At 35.1% G+C, this 10,238-nt stretch overlaps 1 non-coding gene across 1 annotated transcript; it reads right to left on the bottom strand.

Annotated features, from left to right (window-relative positions):
* Positions 1 to 9,360: 9,360 nt before the first annotated feature.
* LOC121222805 (small nucleolar RNA R71) lies at positions 9,361 to 9,467 on the bottom strand. The gene has a single exon (XR_005920176.1). It is a non-coding gene; the product is annotated as a small nucleolar RNA R71 (small nucleolar RNA).
* Between the last annotated feature and the right edge of the window lie 771 nt (positions 9,468 to 10,238).

The following is a 10,238-nucleotide window of genomic DNA, read 5'->3' as shown; positions in this document are numbered from 1 at the left end:
AACTGTCATTGTACTTTCCAGTGTTAGTGACCGCAATAACACTTCCATACTAAAAACATTCAAACCCAAATATCAAACAGTAGAAGCAAGATTGAATAAAATAACATTTAACCCAAAAATCATGTATACTTTCGTACAGACATGAAATCAAAAGAAATCACCATAGTTTAGAAAAGAAATATAAAAGAAACAAGTGAAGAGTATTATTCCTAAAAAATCTTGACTTGATCACTCAACTCCCTCTTGTGCCATTGCCGAAAAGCTTTAAAAGATAGGTTGCAAAAGATAATCCTCCAAAAAGCCTTACTTTTCTTCTTTTTTTCCTTTCAAGTGAATATTAATATTTATCCAAATAGCACAGGTGTCCTTCCATCAGAATCATGCTGCCTCTATACGTACAAGTTAGTTGTACCAGACTAAACATCTCACACATTTTTGTTCTTATCCGAACAGCGATCAGGTACGGTGACAATTCTGGGGCGCAATCCGGAAATACTCATGTAGAGACATCAGTAGCAAAACATGACAAAATTAAGGATAAATAGGCTAAGATCCACTGAGTTATAAAATGTAATTTAATGAACTAAAAATGCTAAAATATGTGCTAAAGATAACTAAATGGGGACAAGTTAGCAAATAAGTAGGGAGAAAACATATGTTCTTTCTAGTACTATCAATTGGTTTTAATGGAGATTTATAGTTCAAAGTATGTTGAAAATCAAGAGTAATTAGGATTTGGAAGTAAAAATTGATGGGAGAGATAGAAGAGCAAAATGGACGATACAACTAGCAAAGAGGAGAGAAATAATGTGAAACATGCTATAGATGGGGGGTTTTTAGGTTCAATTTAAAAATTGGGTTAAACTACTTCATAAAACTCTCAGTTTTGACTCATTTACAACTCAGTACCTTTTTAAAATTAAAGGTATTTAAAACTCATTTTCAGAAATTGACTTAATTTCCTAATAGCCATTGTCGAAAACATTATCGATTACCAACTTTACGAAATCTCGACACATGTAAGATAAAATTCCTAAAATACCCTCAAAACTTTTAGGCCCAATTTTGGGGGTGTTATAGTGATGTATACTTGTAAGTGCTTTTGCTGACCATGTAAATGTACTATCAAATATGCATTAAGAGTGAAATGTGTCAATTAAGTTGAGACTGATATAGTTATGGTACATGTATGTTACACTAATGTTTGATGGCATATGTTGGAGATCCGTGTATCTATTGAGTGGTGATAGAACCCACTTTTATGTTTCATAACCTCAAGTGTCAAATTATCTTAAAATGTATATATGTGTAATGTGATGTATGCCTAAATGAGTATGTTGTTGCTATGCACATTATCATTTAAATGTGATGTTATTTGTTGTGGTAATTCGATATAAGATGGATGCTTAAACTTGTGTATAATATGCTAAATGAGTCGATTTAAGTTTTATGAAAATGTTAGCATGTTCTTATAGTAAATTGTGTATGTGATTTGGATCGTTTCCATTTAACTTATGAATGCATGTGAAATATCAACTAGACTTGTGGGTTACTAAATCATGTGTACGTTGTTTAGTGTTGATGAATTATTGTTAAATGAATTATATATAAGCGATTTGAGTGTAATTGCATGTAGGAGTAAATGTTAGTTTTATGATTTAATAAAACGTGAATATGATATTTTGACTTGATTAGAATATGGTTGTGAACATGGTGTAATATGCTATTGTTTAACCTTTGATATTGTGTGTACATAGTGGTTATTCTAAGCATTTACTGAGCTTGTTAAGCTCACGCACTCCCTTCTTAAAACCCGTGCAGTGTAGTTAAGTGCTGGTGTGAGTAGTGTGGTTCCAAGGGGTGGTCCAAGCAAGTCTATTTCGGTTTTCGTATGTGTTTACTGTTTATTCAGTTATGTTTTGGGAATAAGGCAATGTGGTAGACTTTTACTAATATTTTCCGTAATGTTTTGGATACATCTATAGATTATTTGTTCCTAAGTTTATGAGATTCATTTCATATTATGTTAATTATTACTTGAAATTACTTTTGATGTTTGGGACTATTATTATGGTCGATTAGAAGTTTATTTGATAACGATATGATAGCATGACGGATTGGTATAAGATGAAATGACTTATATGCTTAAAAATCTTGTATTTTTCTGGTCTGAAGTAGAGGTATCAATATTCATGTTGTAAAAATGATACCATTATGATTTTAAAATGTATAGGAAGTCAGAATCGTAAATTGGTATCGATACCATATCAAGAGTATCAATACTTGGGGAAATTGTAACACCCCAGAATTTGGGCCTAGAAGTAATGGGCCTTGAGCAAGGGAACAGTTAGGAAACTGTGTACAAAAGTATGTCTGCTTTAGTGGTTAAGGGTCCTGAGATGAGTTGGAAAAGTCCTGGGTTCAGTCCTGGGCTTTAGCAAAAACTTTTGGTTTTAAGTGGATAAAACCTTGGATGCTTGGTTGTAGACCTTTTAAATTATTGTGTTAGAAAAAGTCATAAGGAAGCATGTGGTCTAGTGGTTATGGCGTCATTGAGGTTGCAAGGGAGCTTGGGTTCAAGTCTTGGCTTTTGTAATTTATTTTGATTTTTCTTTTAAAGGAACCTGGACTTTGACCTTTAGACCTTTTAATTATTTGAAGATAAAATGTAACAAAAAAGAGCTTGTGGCACGGAGGCAAGTGGCGTGTTGAGCTATTGAGGGGGGCTTGGGTTTGAATCCCATTACAAGCAAAAAGGATATTTATTTTGCTAGCATGTGGTGGCACTACCGGAAACATTATACATCAAGTGTTTTTTTTAATTATTTCTTTTTGAAGTTTTTTTCTCTTATTCTTCTTAGGTCGAACTTAACATCTCTCTGCTTCTATTTTCTCTCGATCCAATTCAATTAATTTTCTACTCAGCTTCTTCAGAGCCGCATAGTTCTTCTTATTCCATATTCTTTTGATACTAAGCTGAATCGGTGTTTCTCTTTCTGCTTCCCTTCGACTCATAGCCTTGAACTAGATAGCAATCTCGTTCTTCTTTCGCTGTGGTCGGTCGCAGTTTGGAGGTCACCTAGACTTTCGGTAAGCTCTTATTCTTTCTTGTGTTGTTGGATGCTAAGCGCTTTCTCTTTCTTTAATAAATGTTTCCTTTGGTTGTTCACACGTGGTCGAATCCCTTTTTCTTCCCTGATGATGGTGGTGGCACTTTTGGATTTTTTAGATCATTATAAGGGGTTAACGGGTTTGTCAAGGATCACTGTGGTAGTCAATCCTTTTCTTATCTCGCAATCTAAGGTAATCATTTAGGCTCATAATTTATGATGTTAGCCGAATATTCTGGTGTTGGGTTCCTAAATCTTTTGATGTTTTCAAATCTTTTAATAGAATTCGTGGACAGGCAGATACACGATTAAGCGGATGATCGATTCTGTTAGTAGTCTAATAAGGCTAGGGGCATCTGATCAAGCAAGGCTTGGGTTTGACATTCAGGGGTTTCTGAGCCATTCTGGAAAAAAGGTGTGTATCTGTACACCGTAAATCATTACTGTCACAAAGCCAAAAGAGTGTGTGTAATCACACTTTCTCTTCTGTGAATCGGCAAAGGCCGAAAAGATGAAAAGCCGAAAATATGGCGATTGAGGCCACATGGGCGTGCGAACGCTCATGTGGTAAATCGAGCCCACGAAACATTTTGTTAGACTACAGAGGCCACCACGAGCGTTCTCATGCTCTTGGGCCGTTGTGGGCCTCATTGGGCTAAAAGAGGTCGTGTGGGCCCAATAGGCTCGTGGGCCCCACACAGATAAAATCCTCGTTAAGTGACAAATACCGGACTGGGCTATGTAGTTCACATAGTCGTGACTAAATTTGGGCTAAATGGGCCACACGAGCGTGTGGACCCACTTAGGCCGAATATGGGCCTTGGGCCTATTTGCTCCATTATGACGATTTAGGTTATCTGTATCATTCGAGGCAATTGTAGGCCTTCGGGAAGGTTGTTAAATTGCCAAAATACCCCTAGAGAGTAAAATTACCATTTTACCCCTAACTGACGAAAAGACTGTTTCACCCCTAGTGGTAGGTTGATTGGTGTATGTATGAAAGTTATATGACTGATACTAAGCATGGCATCTTTCATTCACGTATATAACTATGGCATGTCATCCTGTATGGGGTTGAGTTAATATTGACGGAGGAAGTGTATGGCTTGTAGCCATTTTGTTAAAGGCTTACTGCCTTTCTGCTTTTGGCTTTTAGCCGTTCTGTCTACGGTGCCGAGCCATTCTGTTGACTTAGTGCCGCAACCGGTGCTAGGCTTCGTGTGTTGGCTGTAGAGGTGCTCATGGGCCGGGCGGTCCGGCCTGACCCGACGGCCCGCCCGAAATATGGGAGGGTTCGGGTAAAAATATAGGCCTAAAATATGGCTTTGGGCAAAAAACGAGGCCCGTTTAGAAAACGGGTTAGGCCTCGGGCACCACTTTTTTGGCTCGGGCCTGGCTCGACCCAAATTATAGTAAATATATATTTTTTATTTTTTAATTTTAAAATATTTTTAAAATACTTTTTTTTTATTTTTTAAAAATAAATTTTTGGTGTTTATTAAAAAAATGGGTCAGGCCGGGCTCGGGCTTTGGAATTTTTTCCTGGGCCTGGCCTGGACAAAATTTCAGGCCTATATTTCAGGACGCGGGCTGAAATTCCTGGGCCCGGCCCGAACCCGGCTCGGCCAGCCCATGAGCACCTCTAGTTGGCTGGGTGGGTCGATCTAATTCCCACAAGAGTGTAGGGTTGGTATGGGTATTTATGCATTGCATATACTGATTCTGATATTGAGATGGGCTTAGGCCCAGATATATGTGATATGTGGCATTTGTTATATGCTCGGATCCAACCGAGGCTGATGGGGGCTAACGCCCAATTGCCACCGTTACTGTATTGGGCTAAGGCCACACTGTACTGTTACTGTTAAAGGGCTCAGGCCTAGACTGATTCTGTTTCATTAATAAAGGGATTACACACTGAGTTTTGGTAAACTCACCCCGTTTTTTTACCTTTCAGGTAATACCTAGCGTTAGACGGTTCGGAGCTGTGAGGGACTCGAAGAGGGCCACACAACTACACATGTTTTGTTTACTTAAGCAATTTGATTTTGATTCGGGTTGTAATAAGGCCTCTATAATTTCTGAATTTTAAATTTAGGTTTTGATGTGATTTATATCTACTAGAAGTAGGACACGATTTTCCAAAACAATAACTGTTTTCCAACACTACGTTTCCGCAACTCAATTTTTAAAATATCACATTTTCATAAATCATTTGTTTTAAATCAAGCTTCCGCAACATTAAGGTTTTGAATGTAACAACTTTTCTATAATTAACCTCGATTGAAAATAAACAAACGCGAACTGAGGTTTTGTACAAGTTTTAAATGGCAAGAAGTTTGAAATTTCAAGAAGGGTTCCAATGAAAGCATGGTTTTTGAAAATCACTTCAATGTGACATGCTAGATTCGGGCCTAACGTCTAGGCCGGGTTTGGGTTGTTATAGTAATTTTATCGATGCTTTTTTAATTGTACTGATATTTTCTAGTGTTTTGATTTTAGACGAGAAACAGAATGATGATTTGGTACCGATTTTCCATACGGTATCGATACCTTGCAAAGAAGATATCGATACCCATGTTCTAGTATTGATACGTATGTGATTGTCTTGGAAATTTTACAAAGTGGTCCTAATGCATGTTTAAATTTTATTATAAGTGTATTTAAAGTATGTTTGGCATGTTCTAATGATGATTGATATATGTTTGACTAAAAATTTATAAGATCACTGATAAATAAGGTGATTTCTTAATAATGTGACAATTTATTATGAGTATAACATGAGATGGTGGTGTGGTATCCTGATATTCGGGCTTGACGACCAGGCTGGGTATATGGTATTATGAGAGTAGAGATTTTGGGAAAGTTTTTTCAAAAAGTAAAACTACCCATATCCCACTAACAACTATCCTATCAGATTTTCTCCAAGTTTGACTTTAATTGAAATTCTGACAGCTTGGATAGCACAATAAGGAGAAGCAAAAATAACTCCTCTTTTGTACACCACGGATTTAAACATGAGACAACGAGATAAGCTAAAGCCTTACCATTGAACCAGCGGTTTCATTTTTACTAACAATCTAACAAAAATTAAAGATAAGCTAAATGCGACTAGCCATATATAGGGATAAAATATATAAAACCTAAGGGAAGGGATTTGAACACAGGACCTCGAACACACAATCAAAACAATTAACCACTACACCAAATCAAATTACTTATCATAATTTCACAATGTTTATCCCAAAAACAAAACGTGACCACCCTTAGCTTACCGACCCAATTTCTACTAACCCAGTTTTGGGATGTGACACTATGACTTTCCAAACACTTATACATGATTTAACTTTAAGAAATTATTATTTTTATAGAAATTTAAGTTATAAAAAATATATTATAAACATGAATACATATGGGTGTTTGAGATTGTCATGGCGAAAATTTTCTAAGTTATAATATAAATATCAAAAAAATTATATTTAAAAAAAGTTACATGTTATAAAATACCAAAAGTATTATAATATACTTATTTTAAAAAATAATTATGACAAAAAAATGAATATAACTTATTTACATGTTGATACTATATATTATAAAAAATAACATATTTATTTATAAAAAGAATTATTTTACTTAAAAACTTTTGACTTGAGACTGATGCATATTTAAAATTACGAGAGGTGCTAATATCTAAATTTCTTTTAAAAGAGAAGTAAACTTGAAAGATTCATCAACATTGATACTAGGCTTACCAATAAAGAGACTATGGGAGGCGCAAGAATAAAGTAAAATATACTTATTTTAAATTCTATAATTATAAATATGAATAACATTTAGTTTATAGAAATTTAGTTTAAAATATTTTAATTATTATGATCAAATTGGATTAACAATTGTTTCCGCATTACAGTAAATGGATTAATAACTGCTATCATGTGAAATCAATTGTGTAAATTCAACCAATACCATATTTTACCTCACTACACTTGGATTAGCATATGTTATCCCAATACAATAATTGTAAAGCCCCGAATTTTCTATAGTATAAAATGTTAAATTACGGGAAATAATTTAATTTGATTTAGTGGTTAAGTGTTATGGTTGTGTCCATGAAGTTTTGAGTTCGAGTCTTTTCCTTGAAATTTTGTTAATTTGTAGCTCAATTCCTATCATTAGCCTTTTGACTTAAATTTTATTTCCATGCAAGTTATGACAGAATGAGCATGTTAGTTTAGTGGTAAAGTGTGGTCTTGTATTTGAATCTCTGTATGTGGAAAGTGAGAACTTGCCACATGTGTGGCAGGCCATGGGGGGACTCTATGACTGCTGATTTTTGCTATTTTTAGTAGTCTTCCCAACCTATAAATACCATTTTGGCTGCTTACTTCAAACATTTCTCAAAACCATTCATTCTTCACTTCTCCCTCACTTTTCTCTCATCATTGTTCTTCATTTTCTTCCCCATTCCCTTGCTGATCTCACTTCTTGTAAAAGAGTCCTTCAACCACCATTTGGGGCAACATTCAAGTGTTCGTGGAAGCCTCGGTTCAACAAGAACAAGCGGAGAAGGAGGAGTGGAGCAAACTAGTCAAGCCTCGGAGAAATACTGGATTTGATTCTTGTTCTTTACCTTTTTAATTTTATTGTTGTTGTTATGAACATGCCTATGAATATTTGTGATGTTGATATGTTGAATTTGATTAATATCCCTTAAATTTAATTCATGTTAGGTTGATTGCATTTCGTCTACTTGAGTTATTAAAATTGTATTTGTGTTGTTAGAAGCCTCGGTAAGATGTTTGATTAAGTAAAATCATGACTAAGTTATTCTTGCATTAGAATTGTAAGGTAACTAATGAATTAATTAATTAAACGGATTGAAATTGTAATTAATTGACACGATACTTAACTAGTGCATGTTTAATCATCTAAAGTTGCTGAGGGTTAAATTAACAACTATATTTAACGATACATTAGCCTTGCATAACTTGCAAGATTATTGTGATTAAACTGTTTCAAGGTAGAAATACATTGTTACCTCACGTAATTTTTTATATGCTTATGAGATTGAATTAATTGTTTGAATTGGCATAGAGATATGTACAAGATATTATTTAAATTTCATAAGTATGTATGTACATTAACACATTTTCTTATTAAAATTTGTTTAATCGGTTGAATTGATATAGAGATATAGTCAAGAGGTACATGGATTTTGGTAAGTAAGTATGTTCATAAGTTAGCAAATTACCAAGTTGCCATGAATTTATTCGTAAGAACATAAACATGAGTTTAATAATTCTAAGTTAAGAAATGTAATTAATCTAGCACCATTATGTCATCTTGATTAAAATCATCTTTTGGAATCGTGCAGTGGAACTTTTATTTTATTTTTATTTATTTTACTTAGTTAAAATCCTAATTTTTAAGATCACCTCCTCAAATCAAAATATTTTCTTCACCAAAGTGTTTTTAAAATTGCATTCATAAGTAACACTTTTCACAGTCCCTGTGGGAACAATAACTTGACATTTACTTGTCACTTTACTACTTGTTGCGATTGTGTACACTTGCACATTTCTGTCGTTCCAAGTTTTTGGCGCTGTTGTCAGGGACTGTTTTAAAAAGTCATTATTTGTGAATTTTGTATTTTGGTTTATTTACTTTTCTGTTCAATTTTAACTTAATTAATTTTTCTGTGTTTATGAGTGTTGATCGAATCATCGATTTACTCCCTGTAGACCCTGAGATTGAAAAAACTTTTTGATAGTGAAGAAGACAAGCAAGTCAGAGAAGGACTGAAGAGATGAACTTTGAAAATCCAAATCAAGGAAACAGATCAAACACTGCTTAAAATCCTATCCTTTATGGTGATGATAGGGATAGAGCTCTAAGACAGTATGCTGTGCCAGCGTTTCATGGTCTTAATCTAGGTATTAGGAGACCTAAAATCTAGGCACAACAATTCGAGTTGAAGCCACTCATGTTCCAGATGCTTCAGATGGTGGACCAATTCAGTAGAATGCTTACCAAAGATCCTCATATTCACTTAAGACTGTTTATGGAGGTGAGTGATTCTTTCAAGTTAGTTCGAGTACCCGAAGATGCGCTATGATTAAAGTTGTTCCCATATTCGCTAAGGGACAAAGCTCGAGCCTGGTTGAACTCATTGCCACCAAATTCAATTTCCACATGGTAAGAGTTAGCAAAAAGATTCCTCATGAAGTATTTCCCGCTTAGCAAGAATACTAAGTTGAGGAACGAGATCACTGCTTTCCGACAAATGGACGATGAGTTCTTGTATAAGGCATGCGAAAGGTACAAAGAATTAATACAGAAATGCCCTCATCACGGAATCCCTCATTGCATCCAACTTGAAACGTTCTATAATGGTCTCAATGCCCACACGATGATGGTAGTGGACGCTTTTGCTAACGGTGCTATCCTCAATGCTTAAAAATTTTACCACTAATGGGTTTAATAGTTTTGCAGCTCAGCCATCAAACCAATTTGAAAATATAGCCTGTGTCTATTTTGGGAAAGGACATCTATTCGAAGAATGTCCATCAAACCCGGAATCCGTGTGTTACATAGGTAACCAGAACCAAAATCAAGGAAGGTAATGATTGCAATCCAATTTCTATAACCCAACGTGGCTAACCCACCCAAATTTTTCTTGGAGTAACTAAGGGGCTGGAACCAGTAACACTTATGCACAACCCAAACTGACCCAACCACCTTTTTTCCCTTAACAAGTTCAGAAACAAACTCAATTTGAACCTTCCAATAGCTTAGAGAACCTATTGAAGGCATATATGGTAAAAAAATGACGCCACTCTAAGGAATTTGGAGAATCAAGTAGGTCAACTTGCTACTGAACTTAGGAACCATCTACAAGGTGCTTTACCTAGTGATACAGAGAATCCGAGGAATCCAAGGAAAGAGCATTGTAAAGCATTAACACTGAGGAGAAGAAAGACAATAGAGCCTAACATCGTCGAAGTTCAAGAAGAGCTAGCTAATGCTCAAGACTCAATGGAAGTTCAACCGAGTATTGAAATTCCAGTTTTACCAGAACCAGAATTTACAAAATCCGATAGGGTAACTTCTGAACCAGTTAATTCTAAT

This window comes from Gossypium hirsutum, chromosome D10 (genome assembly GCF_007990345.1).
Source record: "Gossypium hirsutum isolate 1008001.06 chromosome D10, Gossypium_hirsutum_v2.1, whole genome shotgun sequence".
Classification (NCBI taxonomy): Eukaryota; Viridiplantae; Streptophyta; class Magnoliopsida; order Malvales; family Malvaceae; genus Gossypium; species Gossypium hirsutum.
Note: the sequence above shows the minus strand (reverse complement) of the source record. Positions and strands in the feature narration are given on the sequence as shown.